At 43.9% G+C, this 24,186-nt stretch overlaps 1 long non-coding RNA gene across 1 annotated transcript; it reads right to left on the bottom strand.

Annotated features, from left to right (window-relative positions):
• Positions 1-10,284: 10,284 nt before the first annotated feature.
• On the bottom strand, positions 10,285-24,163 carry LOC310754804. The gene is made up of 3 exons (XR_014544037.1): positions 24,065-24,163; positions 15,440-17,160; positions 10,285-11,943 (listed from the first exon to the last, which is right to left on the bottom strand). It is a non-coding gene; the product is annotated as an uncharacterized lncRNA (long non-coding RNA).
• Positions 24,164-24,186: the final 23 nt, after the last annotated feature.

Below are 24,186 nucleotides of genomic sequence, written 5' to 3'. Positions count from 1 at the left end.
GCTGGCTCCAAGAAGTATCGTTCCCAAGGTTCCACATTTAAAGTCTTTCCTCTGGATGCAGATAGCAGACATCCGCCCTCCCCAATTTAGACGGCAACCTCAATGGGGGTTCCCCAACATGCCCCCTTCAGAATTTGGACCTCACCCCTACTATGTACTCGTTTACCTTAAATATTCTGTGGCTCATGTCAAGGCTACTTAGGTCCATTCACTTCAGTGGGTTTGCTCAGCGCAAAACATAGTTGGATCCAACTCTCCATCTGTAAAACTACAGATGGTGGATAAAACAAGAACCTGTCTAAACCTCCATTGGGAAATGTTTTGTACAAGGAAAGCATCCTATCCCTTCACCAAAGAATTTCTTTCTCTTTGGGTCTCTTGAGCTGCTTAGCTACCAAATGTGAGTCTATCCCTGCAAGGAAGCACTGGACCACCTGCTCACCTGGCTGCAGCATGATCACCCGCAAGTCTGGAAGCTCAGCCTCAGAGGGATATCCCTGCTTTTGGACTCTGACATGGCAAGTAATGCTCAGAGGGAGAGGGAGGGATTTAGATTCGAATCACAGCCAAGCACTGTTTGCAGGCGGAATGGTGAAGGGTCTGTGCTAAAAGAAAAACTGTTGGACTTTTCAGATCTTTGAAGATTCTCTCCTTTGTATAGGACCCTTTGGTTCGGTGGCCGCTTACTGCTAGATTTCCTCCCTTATGCAGAATAATAATAATAATAATAATAATAATAATAATAATAATAATACCCCACCCATCTGGCTGGGCCTCCCCAGACACTCTGGGTGGCTTCCAACAGGGTATTAAAAACGCAAGAAAACTAAAACGTGAAAAACTTCCCTAAACAGGGCTGCCTTCAGATGTCTCCTAAAAGTCAGATAGTTGTTTATTTCCTTGGCATCTGGTGACATACTTGAAAAGCTGATGTCCTCGCAGAGCTGATGCACCCAGTAGAGCTAGCCGACCTCTCCAGGGAGCTGGGGGAGGAATGCCTGAAATGCTGGCTGAAAGCTCCTGTGGTCTGGCTGCCCATGTGCGTATTATGGAACAACCGCTTTCTGGATTGCACATTACATAATAGACTGCATCTGGTAAGGTCACTGCTTTGTTTGCAGCTTTGCACAGAGTTATCCCATTTCATCTTCCCAACAACCCAGTAGAGGTTAGTTATGATCCTCTACTGAACATCATAGCCATAGCACAAAACTGCATGGGAAGTTACAATATATGAAGTACAAAATACATAATAAAAATAATCAGTGCACAAAATTCATAATAACAAATAATAAAAATAATAAAAATAAAACAATTAACAAGAGTAATATATACAAACTGATAAACCATAAAAAGCTGTTATGGGAATAAAATTAGGAATAAAATAAGCTGAAGGCTTTTGCCGACAACCTAGTTTTAACATTACAAGAACCCCAAATGAGAGGGATAGTAGCGCTGCAAATAACTGAAGAATTTGGATTTCTAGCAGGATTTAAAATTAATAAAGCTAAAACAAAAATGATGGTTAAAAATATGAATGAGGAATTAATAGACCAACTACAGAAGGAAATGGAAATCAAGGTGGTAAAGAAAGTTAAATATTTAGGTATATGGTTATCTCCAAAGAATATAAATCTATTTAAAGACAATTATGTAATAATTGAAGTGCAAGCTGGATTTCGAAGCGGCGGAGGAACCAGAGACCAAATTGCAAACATGCGCTGGATTATGGAGAAAGCTAGAGAGTTCCAGAAAGACATCTATTTGTGCTTCATTGACTATGCAAAAGCCTTTGACTGTGTCGACCACAGAAAACTATGGCAAGTTCTTAAAGAAATGGGAGTGCCTGATCACCTTATCTGTCTCCTGATAAATATCTATGTGGGACAAGAAGCTACAGTTAGAACGATATGGAACAACTGATTGGTTCAAAATTGGGAAAGGAGTACGACAAGGCTGTATATTGTCTCCCTGCTTATTTAACTTATATGCAGAATTCATCATGCGAAAGGCTGGGCTGGATTAATCCCAAGCCAGAATTAAGATCGCCGGAAGAAATATCAACAACCTCAGATATGCAGATGACACAATCTTGATGGCAGAAAGTGAGGAGGAATTAAAGAACCTTTTAATGAGGGTGAAAGAGGAGAGCGCAAAATATGGTCTGAAGCTCAACATCAAAAAAACGAAGATCATGGCCACTGGGCCCATCACCACCTGGCAAATAGAAGGGGAAGAAATGGAGGCAGTGAGAGATTTTACTTTCTGGTGACAGCAGTCACGAAATTAAAAGAGGCCTGCTCCTTGGGAAAAAGGTGATGGCAAACCTAGACAGCATCTTAAAAAGCAGAGACATCACCTTACCACCAAAGGTCCGTATAGTTAAAGCTATGGTTTTCCCAGTAGTGATGTATGGAAGTGAGAGCTGGACCATCAAGAAGGCTGATCGCCAAAGAATTGATGCTTTTGAATTATGGTGCTGGAGGAGACTCTTGAGAGTCCCATGGACTGCAAGAAGAGCAAACGTATCCATTCTTAAGGAAATCAGCCCTGAGTGCTCACTGGAAGGACAGATCGTAAAGCTGAGGCTCCAATACTTTGGCCACCTCATGAGAAGAGAAGACTCCCTGGAAAAGACCCTGATGTTGGGAAAGATTGAGGGCACAAGAAGAAGGGGACGACAGAGGACGAGATGCCTGGACAGTGTTCTCGAAGCAACAAACATGAGTCTGACCAAACTGCGGGAGGCAGTGGAAGACAGGAGTGCCTGGCGTGCTCTGGTCCATAGGGTCACAAAGAGTCGGACATGACTAAACAACAACAATGTAATAATATGGAAAGAAATTAAAAGAAATTTAGACATATGGACATATGGACATATTAGACATATGGAGTAGACTGAATGTGTCATTCTGGGGAAGAATAGCCGTGGTTAAAATGAAGGTGCTCCCCAAACTATTATACTTATTTCAAACCATCCCAGTAATTACAGGATTAGGACAGTTTAAGGAATGGCAGAAAACAATCTCAAGGTTTGTGTGGCAAGGGAAGAAGCCCAGGATAAAATTTAAGTTGTTAACTGATAGAAAAGAAAGAGGTGGATTCTTCCTACCAGACCTTAAACTCTGTTATGAATCTGCCTGTATAACATGGTTGAGGGAATGGATGATACTTGATAACACTGATGTTCTAGACCTGGAAGGATTTGCAAACAGGTTTGGGTGGCATGCGTACCTATGGTATGGAAAGGTCAAAGTACACCAGGATTTCTTAAATCATGTTATAAAAAGACCATTATATGAAGAATGGATGAGATATAAAGACTTGTTTGAAAGGAAAACACCGTGGTGGTTGTCACCCCAGGAAGCCTTTTCAGTTAAAAAATTAAATATGAAAGGAGATTTGTTGAAAGAACCTATAGAGATTTGTTGAAAGAAGACAATAATATAATCAAAATCAGACCTGATAAAGATCTAAAACCTAGATTGTCAGGATGGATGGAATATCACCAAATTAATGATATATTCCTTAAAGATAAAAAAATTATGGATTTAATCCTGATATATCAATACTGGAGACTGGGGTATTACAAGGTCGTACAAAGATGTTGTCTAAAGTATATGAATTTTTGTTGGAATGGCATACAAAAGATGAAGAAATTAAGGAGGCCATGACTAAGTGGGCAATGGACCTAGGATATAATATCGAGTATGAGAAATGGACGACTATGGAATTTAGGAATAAAATTTACCGCATCCATGACCTTAAAAGAGGATTTGTTTAAAATGATGTATAGGTGGTATTTAACACCCACCAAACTAGCAAAGATGTATAAAATGAAAAATAAGAACTGTTGGAAATGCACTGTAAAAGAGGGAAATTTTCTCCACATGTGGTAGTTGTGTGACAAGGTGAAGACTTTTTAGGATAGTGTGTATAATGAGTTAAAAAAGATATTTAGGTACACCTTTTATAAAAAACCAGAGGCATTTTTGCTAGGAATGGTTGGAGAGGACATTAAAAGGGAAAATTATAAAATCTTCCTGTATGCCACAACAGCAGGAAGACTACTCCTTGCACAGAGATGGAAACAACAGGATATTCCGACAATTGAAGAATGGCAACAGAAAGTATTGGAGTATGCGGAAATAGCAAGGCTAACTGGAAGAATCCGACAGTAGGACGATGAGAAATTCCAAAAAGAATGGTCAAAATTTATGGTATACTTAGAGAAAACTGTACATAAATAAAGACACTCACAGGACTGAAATAAAACTCATAACGTTTATTGTAAACATTTGGTTAGACCACAAGATGTAATGCTTTAATATAATAAGGAATGTATGTCTAAAGTATAATACAAAAATTTATTAAGGAATTATAGACATTTATAGAATGTATATATAGTAATCACGCTTAAGTAAGAGCAATGTAGAGAAGCCAGAAGAGGGGTGGAGGGAAGTTAATTCGGATAAGATATAGATTTAAAGGAGAATAATATTGTTAAGCTGTATTGTGTTTAAGATATTTGGGAAAAAATAATTATTGGGTGTGGGGAAAAGCCTCCTTCTTTTTTATAATTTATTCACTGTTATGTACTGAAGTTCTCACCCTGGGCCAGCAGGGGGAATACTGTAGATAGTTATGCAAATGAAGGATCGAAAGTGACGTTCAGTGATTGGATCGTTTGTATGCAAATGAAGGATCGAAAGTGACGTTCAGTGATTGGATAGTTTTAGAAAATGGCAACAGTTACATTGTTCTGGAGCTCTATATAAGCAGGCTGATTGAGCTTCTCAGTCAGTTCTGTTCCAGCTTACAAATAAAGAGCTGCTTTGGAAGAATCGCTATGTCGTCTGATATGTTTGCCCACAACTTAACACTGGCAACGAGGATGGGATCGATGGACATCAGAGCACAGCCAGATGCGGCCATCCTCTGAACTGAGCTGAATCACTGAGCGAAATCACTGAACAGAACCAATTCAGAGCTGACTGTTCTGGCTAGAGCACTGTGTTCCATCCATCGCCCTTCACGCCGGCATCGGAATCATGGCTTCACTTGTGCCTCTACCGCCGTTTGTGCCAGCCTCTGAATCATGGAACTCCTACCTCGCTCGGTTCGACTGCTACCTCCAAGCCAACGAGCTGACAGCAGTATCAAAGGAACGGAAGCGGGGCCTATTCCTCAGCCTCTGTGGGCCTGAGGTGTTTGAGACGGCCCGAGCATTGGTTGTGCCTGAAGCAGTCCAGGCAACACCATGGGACACGATCCAAGAGAAGCTCCGCAACCACTACACACCAAAGCTGTCCAAGTTTGCTGCCCGCCATGCGTTCTACCACTGGAACCAGGCAGAGGGGGAATCAATCAACAACTACACCACCGCCCTGCGACAGGCTGCAATGCACTGCGAGTTCCGAGACTTAGATGATGCCCTGATGGATCGAATCGTCTGTGGGGTCCGGGACATCCATCTGCAACGGCGTCTCCTCGCCAAGCCAGACCTCACGCTGCAGAAAGCAATTGAGGAGGCCGTGGCCTCGGAAGCTGCTGAACACTCCACCCAGGAGATCTGCAAGGCCAGCAGCCCGCGTCTTGCTAGGAAGCCACTTCCAGTGCATCATGAAGAGGCCAGCAGTGATGAGGCATCCTCCAGTGAAGACGATGACGTGCACCAGACAAAGCGGGAGCGCAGGAAGTTCCAACAGAAGTCCAAGGGCCAACCGGAATGTGCTGGCTGCGGAGGCAACCATTCCCGTGCCAAGTGTCGATTCAGAGATGCCATCTGTCGGACGTGTTCCAGAAGGGGCCACATCGCTAAGGTCTGCTGATCGGCTCCGTCTGACACCCCCCTTCACCGACTCACAAGTCCAAGTCTTCACTCCAGTCTGCCAAGGGAAGCTGTTTCGCTCTCACCAACTGCTGCTAACCGTCTGGAACACGATTGGCCAAACCGACTCGCCTACGCGACGCAAGCTGAACGTCACGGTGCTCATTGAAGGAGCTCCATGTGACATGGAGATCAACACCGGGTCTGCCCTGTCCATCGTGTCTTGGAGCACCATCAAAAGACTGGTACCCAGAGTGTCCAAAAGGCAACTCGCCTCTCACCGCGTACACCTGAGAGACTACCAGGGAAATGACATTCCTGTGGTAGGTGTCGGCCGGTTCCGGATTGCCTTCAAGGATTTTTCGGGCCTGCTCCAACTGGTGGTGGTCGAAGGTCAGCGGCCAAGCCTCCTAGGGCTAGACTGGTTTGATGCCCTCGGCCTGGAAGTCACTGGCATCAACTGCATCTCTAACGCAGAGACTGAGAGTCTGGTCAAAGACTGCACGATCAACAAGGCACTTCAGCATCACGCTTATCCGGTTCCTGTTGTCCAACACCTGCTGCATTCCCTGGGTGAGGGTAAGGTCTTCGCTAAGCTGGACCTTGCCCAAGCCTATCAACAACTACCCGTTGATGATGCCACTGCTGAAGCCCAGACGATCGTCACCCACTGAGGGGCATTCCGTTGCCGCCGGTTGCAGTTCGGGGTGAGTGTGGCTCCTGGCATCTTCCAAAGCCTTATGGAGCGTCTCCTGCAAGGGCTTCCGGGCGTGGTACCATATTTTGATGACGTCTTGGTGTCCGCAGACTCACACCAGCAGCTGTTCGAGCGCCTCCGTGCCGTGCTGACCAGGTTCCTAGAGGCCGGGCTCAAGGTAAAGAGGGAGAAGTGCCAGATCGCCGTTCCACAGGTAGAGTTCCTGGGCTATCTTATCGACGCCTCCGGCCTTCACCCGACCACATCCAAGATCCGCGCTATCCAGCAGACCCCCATCCCAAAGAACAAGACGGAGTTGCAGGCGTTCCTGGGACTGCTGAACTTTTATAACATGTTCCTGCCCCACAAAGCCATGGTGGCTGAGCCTCTTCACCGACTCCTCAGCACAAAGACGCCTTGGTCCTGGGGTCATCGGGAGACAGCGGCCTTCAACGCGGTCAAGGCTCTCCTTTCATCGGACCGTGTGCTGGTACAGTACAGTGAATCCAGGCCACTGGTCCTTGCCTGCGACGCCTCACCTTTTGGCATCGGCACTGTCCTTAGTCACCGTTTTCCAGACGGAAGAGAAGCACCGCTTGCCTACTTTTCCAGGACACTATCTCCGATGGAACGGAATTACAGCCAGCTCGACAAGGAGGCACTGGCACTTGTGGCTGGAGTGAAGAGGTTCCATTAATACCTCTATGGCAGGACTTTTGACCTCATCACTGACCACAAGCCGCTCCTGGGCCTCCTTGCCGGTGATTGTCCAACTCCACCGGTCCTCTCGCCACGCATGCTGCAATGGACTGTTTTCCTGGCTGCCTACCACTACTGGCTCGTCCATCACCCGGGGAAATCGATGGGCCATGCCGACGCCCTCAGCCGTTGCCCTCTTCCAGCATTTGTGGAAGACCCGGCTCCAGCTTCATCGCTCCTCCTGATTGAGGATCTTCTGGCAGTGCCTGTATCGGCTGCCACTGTGGCCTCCGCATCTGCCCAGGATCGCACCATCAGCCGGGTGTTCAACTGGGTGTGGAGGGGGTGGCCACAAGGGCCTTTTGCATTGGAGTTGCAATGCAGCCCTTCGCAACCAGACAACATGAACTCTCGGCTCATCGCGGCTGTCTGCTGTGGGGAGACCGCGTCGTGATTCCCCAAAGACTCCGTCAACGTGTCCTGGAGGCTCTGCATGTTGGCCACCCGGGAATCATCAAAATGAAGGCGTTGGCTCGGTGTTATGTCTGGTGGCCTAACATGGACGATGCCATCACTTCCTGGGTGTCCGCCTGTCAGTCGTGCCAAGAATCGAGGCCGGCACCACCGGCAGCTAAGGGACACACCTGGGAGATACCCAAGACACCCTGGTTGAGGGTGCACATTGATTTGGCCGGCCCCTTTCACAGCCGGACCTTTATCGTAGTGGTGGACGCCTATTCCAAATGGCTGGAGGTGGCCCTGATGCCCTCCACCCCTACCGAGGCCGTCATCCGGGTGCTGCGAGACCTCTTTGCGGCGCCTGGTTGTCCTGATGTCCTTGTCTCCGACAACGGACCGCAGTTCTGATCAGGCACTTTTGAGCGGTATCTTTTGGGACAGGGCATCCGCAATGCCCTAACAGCACCATTTCATCCATCCAGCAACGGGCAAGCGGAGAGGATGGTGCACTCGGCAAAAGAGGCACTGGCGCGCCTGGACCGGGGAGATTGGCACGAGCGGGTCGCCGAATACTTGTTCGTGCAACACATCACCCCTCATGCGGCCACAGGACGGAGTCCTGCTGAACTGCTTATGGGCCGCCGCCTCAGGTCCCCGCTTGACCGGCTGCACCCAGACTTTGCCGTGGCCGAACCCCCAGGCTGTGCCAACGCGCCACGGTCATTTGTTCCAGGAAACCAGGTCTTTGCCCGGAACTATGTGGGGGACATTCCTTGGGTGCCAGCCACAGTAGTGGGAGTCACTGGACCTCACTCGTACCAGGTGGCACTTGAAGACGGACGCTTGTGGCGCCGGCACATAGACCAGCTTAGGCGCAGGGTTGGGGACTTGGACACTACCGTGGTGCCCCCAACTGCGCTTGTGGCTCCGGAAGAGACACTTACAGATGGTGAGGCTCCACCTCTCTCGCAAACTGCCAGCGTGGAGCCGAACCAAGCCACTTCAGAGGGTCTGTCAGACTTACCACAGGCTCAGACCACTCCACTTGCGGAGGCTCCACCCACAGCAGCAGATCCAGGGGACTTGGTTTCAATGCCACCTAGGGTCGCACCACAGCCTCAGCAAGAATTGTGTGGCCCCCTGGACTTGGCTACCAGTCCCCGGCAGTCTGGCAGAGTTTCCAAGGGCCCAACTTATTTAAAGGACTATGTTGTTGGACATGTATCACTGTTGGTCTAAGTATGTGAAATGTAACCAATATTGCTTTTGTGCCTAATTGAACCATTACGTGTAGTGCTGTATATAAGGAAACCATTACGATTGTAACTAACGCCTTATCTCGGTGGGGAGGGGTGTTATGTACTGAAGTTCTCACCCTGGGCCAGCAGGGGGATACTGTAGATAGTTATGCAAATGAAGGATCAAAACTGACGTTCAGTGATTGGATAGTTTTGGAAAATGGCAACAGTTACATTGTTCTGGAGCTCTATATAAGCAGGCTGACTGAGCTCCTCAGTCAGTTCTGTTCCAGCTTACAAATAAAGAGCTGCTTTGGAAGAATCGCTGTGTCGTCTGATATGTTCGCCCACAACTTAACATTCACCATCAGCGGTGATAATTTCTGGAGCAACAAGAGGGTCTAACGTTACTGATATTCAGTACCCTTCTAACAGAACCTCCTTTCTGTCTTTCCTGCATGAAACGATGAATCCACGCTGGAAAATGGCGGCCTATTGACTGGAGCCTGGGAGGAGGCCTCTGGAAACAAGAAGACCCACACAAGAATGTCATCTGCCCAGGAAGGAGGCTCAGCAGAGACGCCGTCTGCAACCTCGATCCACACCCTTATGGTGACATTGGGGATTAGAGACTTTTTGCTGAGTATTTACTACAGCGAGGTTAAAATGCAAGAAGGACTTGAAGTATGAGCAACAGCTTCCTCAACCGTGTTCTACAGAAGAACATATATAGTGTTTGGGCAAGACTGAAAAATGTCCTGGGGAAAAAGTCACCATGGTGGGTGTCCCCCGTTGAAGCAGGGCCAGTCAATAAATTAAATGTGAACAAGAACTGGGGCACATACAACAAACTCCTTGATCTTAGAGAGGGTGCTATCAGGCTTAAAAGAGAGAGGAGGTTGAAATGAATGTATTGAATAGTATAGGAGAAATAAGCCACATTCAAGGGTAAATAACTATCAATTTATGTAAGAATGTATGAGAGTATATTATATTGCATTTTTAAATATCATTTTCTTTTTTTATATGCATCGTTGTTCTCCCCCCTCACACACACCCATTTCCTTTGTATCAATTTATTTCTTTATAATTGGAATTCTTTCTATAGATATAGATATAGATGGGTAAATATGGAAACCATGTAAGGGGAGGATGGGAAGAAAATACATAAAGTACCGGTAATTTACAGTTTATGTTAACATTTGTAAAGTTTTTTGTGAAAAATCAATAAATAAGTTTTTAAAAATAGTATAGAAAAATAGATGCTTGGTTAAAAACTCTTCATTGAGACTCCTCTCCAGCACATTGTCTCTGACCTAGTCTTGGGATCCCCACCTTCTTCTTCTTTGTAGCTGAGTAAGATTGTCTTCCATGAATACGGTCTTAACAGTGAGTCCGTAAGTGACTGTGGAGGCCAATTCTGGATCCACACGTCCTTCCACAGTGGGGACATACGTTTCCGGCCGGGAGTTGACCATGGTGTGGATTTGCCAAGTGTGCCTTCCTCTTAGCATGTTTCTCCCTTGCGTCCTGAGTTTGAGTGTCTTCAAAGCCCATGACACCTTTGGTATAGACTGTTCTCCAATTAGAGCACTCACAGGCAAGTGTTTCCCAATTGTTGGTGTTTATACTACATTTTTTAAGATTTGCCTTGAGACAGTCTTTAAACCTCATGTGTTGAGCACCAGCATTACGCTTTCCATTTTTAAGTTCAGAATAGAGTAGTTGCTTTGGAAGATGATAATCAGGCATCCACACAACATGACCAGTCCAATGAAGAACCATTGCTTCGGCACTTGTGATCTTTGCTTCATCCGGTACACTGCCATTCATTTGCCTGTCTTCCCAAGTTAAATGTTTAAAATTTTTTGGAGACACCGTTGATGGAATCTTTTGAGCAGTTGGAGATGGCATTTATATGTGGTCCACGTTTCACAAGCATACACAAGAGCTTTTTAACAAGCATTTTTATTTCTCTGCGAATGTCCCAGTCCTCAAACACTGCACTTCAGTTAGAAGAAAGCTGCACTCACAGAGCTCAGGCGATGCTGGATTTCATCACCAGTCTGCCCTTGTGAAAATTTAACTGCCCAGGTAGGAGAAGTGATAGACACTTTCCAACGTTACACCATTGATTTGGATTTATTGTGCTGCAGAGGGGTTGTTTTGTCCTTGTTGGTGCAGCACTTTGGTTTTTTGGATGTTGAGTGACTTCTGCAAAGATATTTAGGATGGTTTGGAGGTCATCCTCTGAGCATGCACACATTACGTTGTCATAAGCATACTGAAGCTCCTCTGTGACAGAAGTTAAGGTAACCTTACACTTTGTTTTCAGCCTACTCAAATAGCTTTCCATCTACTCCGGTGGGGAGTTTCCCTTCAACAAAGTGTAAGATCATGGCAATGAAAATAATTAATAGAGTTGGGGCAATAACAGAACCCTGATTAACAGCTGATCCCACTGTGAATGGTTCACCTTGAGAGCCATTGTTATCTGCAATTATTGCTGTCATATTATCATGGAAGAGCCGAATGATGTTCGCAAATTTATCTGGGCAGCCAATTTTCAGAGGGACAGCCTATAGGGCATTACGATTTACAGTGTCAAAGGCCTTAGGTCAATAAACACCATACACAGAGGTTGGCTTTGCTCTCTGCATTTTTCTTGAAGCTGTCAAGCAGTGAAAATTTTAGACCCCTAGAAGGTCTAAAATAATTTTGGGATTCAGGAATATTGAATATCTTCGGATATTGTTAAGAGATGGTTTGCTAAGATCCTTGCAAGAATTTTGCCGGCTGCAGCTAATAAGGAGATGCCTCGATAGTTCCCACAATCCGTTCTGTCACCTTTTTAAAAGAGATTGATAATTTTGGCATCCCTAAAGTCTGCTGGAATGTCTCTCTCCCATGAGCTTGTGAAGTTGTGTAAGTTCAATTCCGTCCACTTTGAAGACTTTGGCAAGTATTCCTTCAGGTCCGCTGGCTTTGTTGTTTTTCATTTGGTTTCATTTGGTTAATAGCTGTACATTATAGGGGATTGGAATGCTAAAGTAGGGAATCAAGAGATAAAAGGAACAACTGGCAAGTTTGGCCTTGGAGATCAAAACGAAGCAGGGCAAAGGCTAATAGAGTTCTGTCAAGAGAACAAGCTGGTCATCACAAACACGCTTTTCCAACAACACAAGAGACGACTCTACACATGGACATCACCAGATGGACAACATCGAAATCAGATTGATTATATTCTCTGCAGCCAAAGATGGAGAAGCTCTATACAGTCAGCAAAAACAAGACCTGGAGCTGACTGTGGCTCAGATCATCAGCTTCTTATAGCAAAATTCAAGCTTAAACTGAAGAAAGTAGGAAAAACCTCTGGGCCGGTAAGATACAATCTAAACCAAATCCCTTATGAATACACAGTGGAAGTGAGGAACAGGTTTAAGGATTTAGATTTGCTGGACAGAGTGCCTGAAGAACTATGGGTGGAGGCTCGCAACATTATACAGGAGGCAGCAACTAAAACCATCCCAATGAAAAAGAAATGCAAGAAAGCAAAGTGGCTGTCCAACGAGGCCTTACAAATAGCGGGGGAGAGAAAGCAAGCAAAATGCGAGGGAGATAGTGAAAGATACAGGAAATTGAATGCAGATTTCCAAAGAATAGCAAGGAGAGACAAGAAGGCCTTCTTAAACGAGCAATGCAAAGAAATAGAGGAAAACAACAGAATGGGAAGAACCAGAGATCTGTTCAAGAAAATCGGAAATATGAAAGGAACATTTTGTACAAAGATTACCATAATAAAGGACAAAAGTGGTAAGGACCTAACAGAAGCAGAAGACATCAAGAAGAGGTGACAAGAATACACAGAGGAATTATACCAGAAAGATATGGATGTCTCGTACACCCCAGGTAGTGTGGTTGCTGACCTTGAGCCAGACAACCTGGAGAGTGAAGTCAAATGGGCCTTAGAAAGCACTGCAAATAACAAGGCCAGTGGAAGTGATGGTATTCCAGCTGAACTATTTAAAATTGTAAAAGATGATGCTGTTAAGGTGCTACACTCAATATGCCAGCAAGTTTGGAAAACTCAGCAGTGGCCAGAGGATTGGAGAAGATCAGTCTACATCCCAATCCCAAAGAAGGGCAGTGCCAAAGAATGCTCCAACTACCGCACAATTGCACTCATTTCACACGCTAGCAAGGTTATGCTTAAAATTCTACAAGGAAGGCTCAAGCAGTATGTGGACCGAGAACTCCCAGAAGTGCAAGCTGGATTTCGAAGAGGCAGAGGAACCAGAGACCAAATTGCAAACATGCGCTGGATTATGGAGAAAGCTAGAGAGTTCCAGAAAGGCATCTACTTCTGCTTCATTGACTATGCAAAAGCCTTTGACTGTGTCGACCACAGCAAACTATGGCAAGTTCTTAAAGAAATGGGAGTGCCTGATCACCTTATCTGTCTCCTGATAAATATCTATGTGGGACAAGAAGCTACAGTTAGAACTGGATATGGAACAACTGATTGGTTCAAAATTGGGAAAGGAGTACGACAAGGCTGTATATTGTCTCCCTGCTTATTTAACTTATATGCAGAATTCATCATGCGAAAGGCTAGGCTGGATGAATCCGAAGCCGGAATTAAGATAGCCGGAAGAAATATCAATAACCTCAGATATGCAGATGACACAACCTTGATGGCAGAAAGTGAGGAGGAATGAAAGAACCTTTTATTGAGGGTGAAAGAGGAGAGCGCAAAATATGGTCTGAAGCTCAACATCAAAAAAACAAAGATCATGGCCACTGGTCCCATCACCTCCTGGCAAATAGAAGGGGAAGAAATGGAGGCAGTAAGAGATTTTACTTTCTTGGGCTCCATGATCACTGCAGATGGTGACAGCAGTCACGAAATTAAAAGACGCCTGCTCCTTGGGAGAAAGGCGATGGCAAACCTAGACAACATCTTAAAAAGCAGAGACATCACCTTGCCAACAAAGTTCTGTATAGTAAAAGCTATGGTTTTCCCAGTGGTGATGTATGGAAGTGAGAGCTGGACCATAAAGAAGGCTGATCGCCGAAGAATTGATGCTTTTGAATTATGGTGCTGGAGGAGACTCTTGAGAGTCTCATGGACTGCAAGAAGATCAAACGTATCCATTCTTAAGGAAATCAGCCCTGAGTGCTCACTGGAAGGACAGATCGTGAAGCTGAGGCTCCAATACTTTGGCCACCTCATGAGAAGAGAAGACTCCCTGGAAAAGACCCTGATGTTGGGAAAGATGGAGGGCATAAGGAGAAGGGGACGACAGAGGATGAGATAATAATAATCATCATCATCAATCATCATCATCATCATCATCATCATCATCATCATTTATTATTTATACCCCGCCCACCTGGCTGGGCCTCCCCAGCCACTCTGGGCGGCTTCCACAGAAACCAAAAATACAGTAAAATATCACACGTTAAAAACTTCCCTGAACAGGGCTGCCTTAAGATGTCTTCTGAATGTCAGGTAGTTGTTTATCGCTTTGACATCTGCTGGAAGGGCGTTCCACAGGGCGGGCGCCACCACCGAGAAGGCCCTCTGCCTGGTTCCCTGTAGCTTTGCTTCTCGCAATGAGGGAACCGCCAGAAGGCCCTCGACGCTGGACCTCAGCGTCCGGGCAGAATGATGGGGGTGGAGACGCTCCTTCAGGTATACTGGACCGAGGCCGTTTAGGGCTTTAAAGGTCAGCACCAACACTTTGAATTGTGCTCGGAAACGTACTGGGAGCCAATGTAGGTCTTTCAAGACCGGTGTTATATGGTCTCGGCGGCCGCCCCCAGTCACCAGTCTAGCTGCCGCATTCTGGATTAGTTGTAGTTTCCGAGTCACCTTCAAAGGTAGCCCCACGTAGAGTGCATTGCAGTAGTCCAAGCGGGAGATAACCAGAGCATGCACCACTCTGGCGAGACAGTCCGCAGGCAGATAGGGTCTCAGCCTACGTACCAGATGGAGCTGGTAAACAGCTGCCCTGGACACAGATTTGACCTGTGCCTCCATGGACAGCTGTGAGTCCAAAATGACTCCCAGGCTGCGCACCTGGTCCTTCAGGGGCACAGTTACCCCATTCAGGACCAGGGAATCCTCCACACCTGCCCGCCTCCTGTCCCCCAAAAACAGTACTTCTGTCTTGTCAGGATTCAACCTCAATCTGTTAGCCGCCATCCATCCTCCAACCGCTTCTAGACACTCACACAGGACCTTCACCGCCCTCACTGGTTCTGATTTAAAAGAGAGGTAGAGCTGGGTATCATCCGCATACTAACGAACACCCAGCCCAAACCTGATGATCTCTCCCAGCGGCTGCATGTAAATGTTGAAAAGATGGTTGGATGGTGTTCTTGAAGCTACCAGCATGAGTTTGATCAAACTGCGGGAGGCAGTGGAGGACAGAAGTGCCTGGCGTGCTCTGGTCCATGGGGTCACGAAGAGTTGGACACGACTAAACGACTAAAGAACAACAATAGCTGTACACAGCTCTCCCAGATTTGGAGATACTGCAAGCTCATCTCTAATTTGTTTTTGCAGAATTTGTGAGAGGACATCAGCAGCTATGGGGGAGTTACGGCTTAGGAGATGCTGGTAATGTTCTTTCCAGTGCTGTCCAATAGCTTCTTTATCTTTTAGAAGTGTGGTACCGTCTGTTGAGCATATTCCATGATTTACTGACCCATAGATGGTCTTTGTGGCTTTAAAGAAACTCTATGCAACATGAGAGTCGGCTAAGTGCTGGATTTCTTTAGCTTTTTTAATCCACCAGGTGTTCTTTAGTTCTCAGGTTCTTCTTTGAACCTCAGCCTTAGCATAGCTTTTTTTTCTTAGTGGCACAGTTTCTATCTCTTTGCCAGCTCTGCAAGGCCTTCCTTTTCTTGTCAATCATGCATTCAATCTCACTGTCATTCTCATCAAACCAGTACTGGTGTTTATTGGTTTGGTATCCAATAGTTTGTTCACAGGCTGCAGTAATGGCTGTTTTTAGATTGGTTCAGTGCTCCTCAATGTTATCAGGGAACTCCAAAAGCAGATGGCCCTTACGAATCATTTGGAAGCAATCTCGATTAATAGGCTCTTGAAGGGATTGAGTGTTCATTTTGCACCTTGGTTCCCTTGAAGCCTGTGTTGAGGTACAAGCTTGATAGCCATTGTGGAGCATATTAATCGGTTATCTGTCCAGCATTTGTCGGCACTCGTCATAGCTCTGGTAAGGAGCACATCACGGCAATCTTATGCTTGGACAACTACATAGTCAAAGTCAAAGGTACCAGTGGTTTTAAATTTATTTTTTTGATGAAAGAGTGTGTTGATAATAACAAAGTTGTGTGCTGCACATATAATAAAAAGTAAGATTCTGTTCTGGTTGCTGTTGCCAATTCCTTCTTTCCCAATAGTCCCAGGCCACAGATCAAAATCTTGCCCAGATAGGATGGTATCCAGCTGAGAGTAAAAATTTTCTTTAATGTTTTCATCAGCATCCAGTGTTGGTGCGTAAGTGCTTAGACTAGTAGCCTGTTGGTTTTTTAGCGAGTTTTATTCAAAGTGTTGAAAGTCGCTCATTAATGCGACTTCTGACAAGAGCTTCACAAGATTGTTTTTTCATAGCAAAGCCTACTCCATGTATTCGACATTCTTGTTCAGGTAGACCTTTCCAGAAGAAAGTGTAGCCTCCTTTTTCTTCCTTCAGTTGTCCCTTACCTGCTCTTTGAGTTCCTTGAAGCGCTGCAATATCAATATTAAAATGTCGCAGCTCTCTTGCAATGATGGCAGTTCTTCATTCGGGACACTCATTATCTGTGTTATCTGTATATTCTATCTGTATATTCTATCTTTCAAAGTTCAATTGTCATTTATGACCTCCGGGTGGTGACAGCACTGGGCACAGTAATCCTTGTCAGGGAAAAAGAGAGGCAGACTATATTTTGTGTATAAATAGGGGAGGTCTGTGAGAATGGTTTCAAGAACTAGAGTATTTACAATTTCAAAAGAGTGCCTCAAGACCGACCAGGATAAGGCAATCAGCAAGCATTATCAGGTATCTTGAGAGAAAGGAGACAAGTCACACACTCCTTGTATGATGCTTTTGGGTGGCCTTTGGCTAAGGGGTTGGACAATTTATAAAGCCATTAAAAGCTGTTACACATCTTTCTCTGGATCTTCACCTGCATATAAGGAGTGGGGGTGTTGATGGGATGGGACGCTGTTGTAACAGAAAAATAAAAATCTTGCTTTTCTTCTACTGGTTCCTGCCTCCACTCATTTTTCATATATATATATATATATATATATATATATATATATATATAATCACTTGATTAAACAACTCAGTGATAGCTGCAATCACATATCCTCCTGAGAGGTAAGATACATATTTGATCAGAAATAAGTCCCACTGCTTACTCCCAGGGAAGTGTGTATAGGTGTTTCAGAAGGCACCATGTCTGAAAAGGCATCGCCTCCCAAGCAATAGAGAGAAGCAGCAAGGCCTCTTCCTTTTTAAAAATAAAATTTTTAATTAAAAGTTTTCAGCATAAAATACCAGAAAATCAAACTAATTTAAAGAGAAAGAAAACAATAAGAAAGAGAAGAAGTAAGAAAGAGAAAAGATAAAGAAAAGAAAAGAAAAGAAAAGGGGAAACCCATAAAACAGAACATAATTTGTTGATATATCTTATACTGTTGATATACAATATATCAACAATATATCTTAACCTTTATTCCAAGGAGGATGGACCCTCCCAGCTCTCTTGTGGGAATTTTGCCTTCTTCTCTCAATCTCACACCTTGAAAGATCCTCTCTACTTTGCCTCTCACACAGGGTCGTTCTCTCTCTCTCTCTCTCTCTCTCTCTCTTTTTTTCTCTCTCATTTGGGGTGGTTTATTTATTTTTTTCTAATAGTTTTATTAGAGTTTTTAAAAATACATTAATAAAAGAAAGTATTTAAAAAAGTAAAGGTAAGGTGAAGGTAAAGGACCCCTGGATGGTTAAGTTCAGTCAAAGGCGACTATGGGGTTGTGGCGCTCATCTCGCTTTGAGGCCAAGGGAACTGGCGTTTGTCCACAGACAGCTTTCCAGGTCATGTGGCCAGCAGAACTAAACCGCTTCTGGAGCAACGGAACACCGTGATGGAAACCAGAGCGCACGGAAACGCTGTTTACCTTCCCGCTGCTGCGGTACCTATTTATCTACTTGCACTGGCATGCTTTCGAACTGCTAAGTTGGCAGGAGCTGGGACAGAGCAACGGGAGCTCACCCTGTCGTGCAGATTCGAACTGGTGACCTTACACTCGGCAAACCCAAGAGGCTCAGTAGTTTAGACCACAGCGCTACCCAGGCCCAGAAATTAAAGAAAGGAATAACAGAAGAAAGGAATAAAAAAGCAGAAAAAAAGAAAAGGGTATAAAGGCCTTCCAGCTATCCACCTGTCAATTATAAACGTATACAATAGTTCATCAAAATAGTTGAATGTTTCCCCTCTGCTATAATTTTCCGGTCTTCGATCTGGGACTCTATACTTCATTCATTTATTTTAATGCAAGAAGTCAAAGGAATATTCTCTAGATAAGATTATAATAGTTTACAATAGCTCTCCTCCAGTTCAGCATCACAATGTTACCTTCAATATAAGATTCAATCTGCCTTCTTTATTTTCTCCAAGATTTCTTCACTGTGTTTATGTATTAGAGCATCAATCCATAGTTATTTGATTAGTATACAGTCCTTAATCCAAATCCAAGTCCATGGCTCCCAGTCTCTTTTCATGTCAACCATACTTAACCGTCCTTATTTTTTTTATGAAAAATTCAAATTTCCACATTTTATTTTTCCATTATTTTTCCAGAGTTTTGCAAGGAGCTTGAAATATTTTTCTTCCAAATTCAATCCAACTTGCACACAGATTCCTTTCTTTCTCAACACTCTATGTTCTAAGAATTCTGGGAGCTGTGGTTTGTTAGAGTGCTGAGAGTTGTTAAGGGACCCCCTATTACCCTTAAAGGTAAAGGTAAAGGTACCCCTGCCCGTACGGGCCAGTCGTGTCCGACTCTAAGGTTGTGCGCTCATCTCACTTAAGAGGCCGGGAGCCAGTGCTGTCCGAAGACACTTCCGGTTCACGTGGCCAGCGTGACGAAGCTGCTCTGGCAAGCCAGCACCAGTGCCGCAGACGGAAACGCCGTTTACCTTCCTGCTATAAAGCGGTACCTATTTATCTACTTGCACGTAGGGGTGCTTTCGAACTGCTAGGTGGGCAGGAGCTGGGACCGAAAGATGGGAGCTCACCCCACCGCGGGGATTCGAACCGCCAACCATACGATCGGCAAGTCCTAGGCACTGCGGTTTTACCCACAGCGCCACCCGCGTCCCCGCCTATTACCCTTACAGAGCTACAATTTTCAGTAGTTAATACCTGGATGAATGACACCTTGTTTAGGAATGAAGGAGTGATTAAGAAGGCCCAAAAAACCTTGAGAGACTATTTTGAGATAAATATGAATACTATGGTTGAAAAAAGAGTAATATGGGACGCAAGTAAAGCAGTAATGAGAGGGTTTCTAATACAACAGAATGCAATTAAAAGGAGGGCTCAAAATGAAAAAAAGGATAAAATTCTGGAGAAAATAAAGGAAGGAGAAAAGAGACTGAGAGCAAAACCAAAATCACAGGAGATTCTGAAAGAGACAAAGTTATATCAAGTACAATATATGAAATTGATGAATCAGGAAATAGAATGGAAGATTAAACAGATGAGACAAAAGACATTTGAATCAGCTAACAAATGTGGGAAACTGTTGGCTTGGCAAATGAAAAAAAGACAAAAACTTAATACAATTACCAATCTGGAAGTGGAGGGAAAAAATATACAGAATCCTGTGGAGATTAGGAAGTGCTTCCAGAAATATTTTAAACAGCTATACACACAAGAGACCCAGAAGGAAATGGATATTGATCGATTTTTGAAAATAAATGGACTACAAAAAATCTCTCAAGAGAATAAGTTAATGCTGAACTATAAAATAACAGACCAAGAGGTGGAAGGAGCCATTCAGAATATGAAATTGGGCAAATCCCCAGGGCCGGATGGTTTGACCTCAAGATATTATAGATCCTTGAAAGATTTGTTAGTACAGCCTTTGAAGGAAGTTTGTAATGAAATATTGGAGGGGAAAAGGGTTCCAGAGTCATGGAAAGAAGCTTATATTACACTTATACCGAAAACAGAGTCTGAAAAGACACAGCTTAAGAACTATTGTCCCATATCTCTACTTAACGTGGATTACAAAATTTTTGCTGAAATTATGTCTAAAAGATTAAAAAAGGTATTGGTAGAAGAAATTCACAAAGACCAAGCGGGCTTCCTCCCGGGGAGGCACTTGTCAGACAATACAAGGAATATAATTAATATTTTAGAAAAATTACAAGTGAATATTAATACTAAAGCAGTTTAGATATTTGTGGACGCGGAGAAAGCCTTTGATAATATTTCTTGGAGCTTTATGAAGAAAAATTTACAGGGAATGGGGGTAGGCCAAGGTTTTGAAAACGGTATAGGTGCTATTTATTCAGAACAAAAAGCAAAATTAATTGTGAACAATGTAATTTCAGAAGAATTTAAGATTGAGAAAGGAACACGACAGGGCTGCCCAATTTCCCCATTGCTTTTTATATTGGTACTGGAGGTTTTGCTCAATATGATTAGAAGGGATCAATTGGTAAAGGGTATACAAGTCAGAGCCGAACAGTATAAATTGAAAGCATTCGCTGATGACTTGGTTTTAACATTACAGGAGCCAGAATCCAACACCAAAAGAGTGTTACAATTAATTCAAGAATTTGGCCAGGTTGCGGGTTTTAAGTTGAATAAGCTGAAAACTAAGGTGCTAGAGAAAAATCTAACAGTGACTGAAAAAGAGAGGTTCCAGAAGGAGACAGGCTTAATATTGGTTAAGAAAGTGAAGTACCTGGGGGTTAATATGACTGCCAAGAATGTGAATTTATTCAAAGATAATTATGAAAAATGTTGGATGGAAGTGAAAAGGGATTTAGAAATATGGTCAAATCTGAAGTTATCATTGCTAGGCTGAATTGCTGCGATAAAGATGAATGTATTGCCAAGGATGTTGTACTTGTTTCAAACATTGCAAATTTTGGACAAGATGGACTGTTTCAAGAAGTGGCAGAGAGACATTTCTAGATTTGTCTGGCAGGGCAAGAAACCCCGAATAAAATTTAAGATTTTAACTGATGCTAAAGAAAGAAGTGGATTTGCCCTGCCAGACCTGAAGCTTTACTATGAATCAGCCGCTTTTTGCTGGCTGAGAGAATGGCTGCTTCTTGAGAACACGGACATTTTGGATTTGGAAGGTTTTAATAATGTTCTTGGGTGGCATGCTGTCAGGGAACTGTCATCGGAAGAACAGGTGGTGCAAGGGCTCCCAGAGGTTGAGAGAGACTTATCAGCGGAGGAGGGAACCAGCAGGGGGCGAGAAAGAGCTCCAAGGGAAAGCGAGTCAGAAGAATGGCTCAGAGACAATTCCAGCGAGAACAGCGAGGAGGTTTCAGGACCTCCTATAGGGACACCCACTCCTCGCCGGAAATTGTCACGTAGAGAGTCCAGAAGACGTGTTTCCGTTAAGGAGCTGTTATGCTGGAAGAAATTCCGTAAACGCCCACTGTCGGATTCTGCCAGCGACTGACGGAGCCATGCTTATGGCGCTCCGTTACAGACAGTGGTTTGTGGACTTAGCCAAACGCTGAGGGACTAGGAACTTTACGCACAAGCAGCTCAACATCCCATCAGACATGCATACGTGTGGTATGACAAGGTCAAAGCGCATAAATCGTTTAAAAACCATATTGTCAGGAAAGCACTGTTTAATGTGTGGATAAGATATAAAGATTTGCTTGAAAACAAAACCCCAAGGTGGTTGTCACCAATGGAAGCTAAGGCTCTGAAAAAACTCAATATGGAGGCAAATTGGCCGAAGTATTGGGAAATTTTGGAACAAGAAGGAGATAAATTAAAACTGCAGAGCTTTGATAAATTAAAAAACAAAGTACGAGACTGGCTTCACTATTATCAAATAAGGGAGATATATAATTTGGACAAAAAAATTGGTTTCCAGGTGGAAAAATCAAAATTGGAAACAGAATTGTTAGAACCTAAAACTAAGAACCTGTCAAGAATGTATAACTTGCTGTTGAAATGGAATACACAGGATGAAACGGTTAAATCTGTTATGATTAAATGGGCACAGGATGTTGGACACAACATTATGTTTGCTGACTGGGAACAGTTATGGACCACAGGTATGAAGTTTACGGCATGTAATGCCTTAAGAGAGAATATTATGAAAATGATTTACAGGTGGTACATGACTCCAGTCAAGCTTGCAAAAATTTATCACCTGCCCGATAATAAATGTTGGAAATGTAAAGAATGTGAAGGTACCTTTTTTCACCTTTGGTGGACATGCCCAAAGATTAAGACCTGGGAGATGATTTATAATGAAATGAAAAAGGTATTTAAATATACCTTCCAGAAGAAACCAGAGGCCTTTCTCTTGGGCATGGTCGGCCAGTTGGTGTTAAAGGAGGATAGAACTTTTTTTATGTATGCTACGACACAGTGGCGTAGCGTGGGGGGTGCAGGGGGGGCGGGCCGCACCGGGCGCAACATCTGGGGTTAGGGCAAATCCATGGGTTAGGGGGCGCAAATCCACGGGTTAGGGGGCGCAAATCCACGGGTTAGGGGGCGCAAATTACTTGCCTTGCCCCAGGTGCTGACAACCCACGCTACGCCACTGCTACGACAGCAGCAAGAATACTTATTGCAAAGTACTGGAAAACACAAGATCTACCCACCCGGGAAGAATGGCAGATGAAGGTGATGGACTACATGGAACTGGCTGAGATGACTGGCAGAATCCGAGACCAAGGAGAAGAGCTGGTGGAAGAAGAGTGGGAGAAATTTAAAGTCTATCTACAGAAATATTGTAAAATTAAGGAATGTTAGAAAGATGTTGGAATTAAGCTATGTGGTTTTAGCAGAAAAGATATAAAGGATTAAGTAAAGAGGAATTGATGACAGGTGAAAATGTAAAGTTACAATATATTAAGATAAAATATTAAGATAAAAGCAAAAAGGGTAAGGATTTGCTGAAACAACTACTGAACTAGAATACAAAAAAGGGAGGTGAGAGGAGGTCAGGGAAATAAGTAAATGAAAGATAAGAGATGGAAAGACTGATTTGTTTTTAACTGTTTTTATTTTTCTGTATTTTGTATTTTTTGTTCTTTTTCTTATTTTTTCTTTTCTTTTTTTCTATTTTTGTAATTTCTTTGAAACTTTAATAAATATTATTCCAAAAAAAAAAAAATACCATATCCTACTGAGATTCAGTTTAAATTTTAGATTCTGTTATATTTTGTATATATTGTTACAAAAGTTGGCTGCCTGCCCCTCTCTCTGCCAAGCAGGTCCTTCCAAGAGGGGCTGGTACCCCACAGCAAAGCAGCCAGCCTTCATCCATCCTGCCCAAGATGGATCTCAGCTGTTCTTCCTCCCAGCCGCCCTTGCTCCCAGAGCAGTTACCCTGTCAACCTTCCAAACCCCCAGCCTCTGTTCACACCTCAGGGCAAGGGGGAAGGAGTTCTCTTATACTGTTAATGTCCCTCAATTGTTCTCTATATTTCCTTGATGGCTGTAGCTCAGCCATAGGAATTCCTCTGCAGCTTGCATTCTCCCTTCATGTCCCAAATGATCAAAATCCTAGCATTTATTAATTTCTAGAGATTAGGTGCTTAACCCCCCCTTAAATCATTAACACCATGCAACAAAATGTTTTGCGACTGACTTTGTATATTTTGAATTAATAGAAAACCAATAAAGAGTGAATTAAAAAGCAATTTCTCAGAATGGTTCTCAGAGGGGGGTCTTCAATAAACTCTCAGCATCCTTATGAAACTACAGTCCCCTGAATTCCTTGAAGGAAACATTTAATATGGTATCACAATGTAAGATGTGAATGAGGCCTAAATTATAGTTCCCCCTCCTCCCTGCAATGGCAACACTGAACCTGAGGAGGAAACAGGCAGCCAGTGTTACCTCCTGGGCTGGTTTTAAGCAAGAAGGCAGGCAGGTGGCTGGGGGAAGACTGGGGTTAGTAGAACAGTGACCACCCACCCACCCACCCCCCATTAGCCCAAAAGAACCAACCTCTGTTGATC

Source organism: Podarcis filfolensis (assembly GCF_964270895.1).
Source record: "Podarcis filfolensis genome assembly, chromosome: Z".
NCBI lineage: Eukaryota > Metazoa > Chordata > Lepidosauria > Squamata > Lacertidae > Podarcis > Podarcis filfolensis.
Note: the sequence above shows the minus strand (reverse complement) of the source record. Positions and strands in the feature narration are given on the sequence as shown.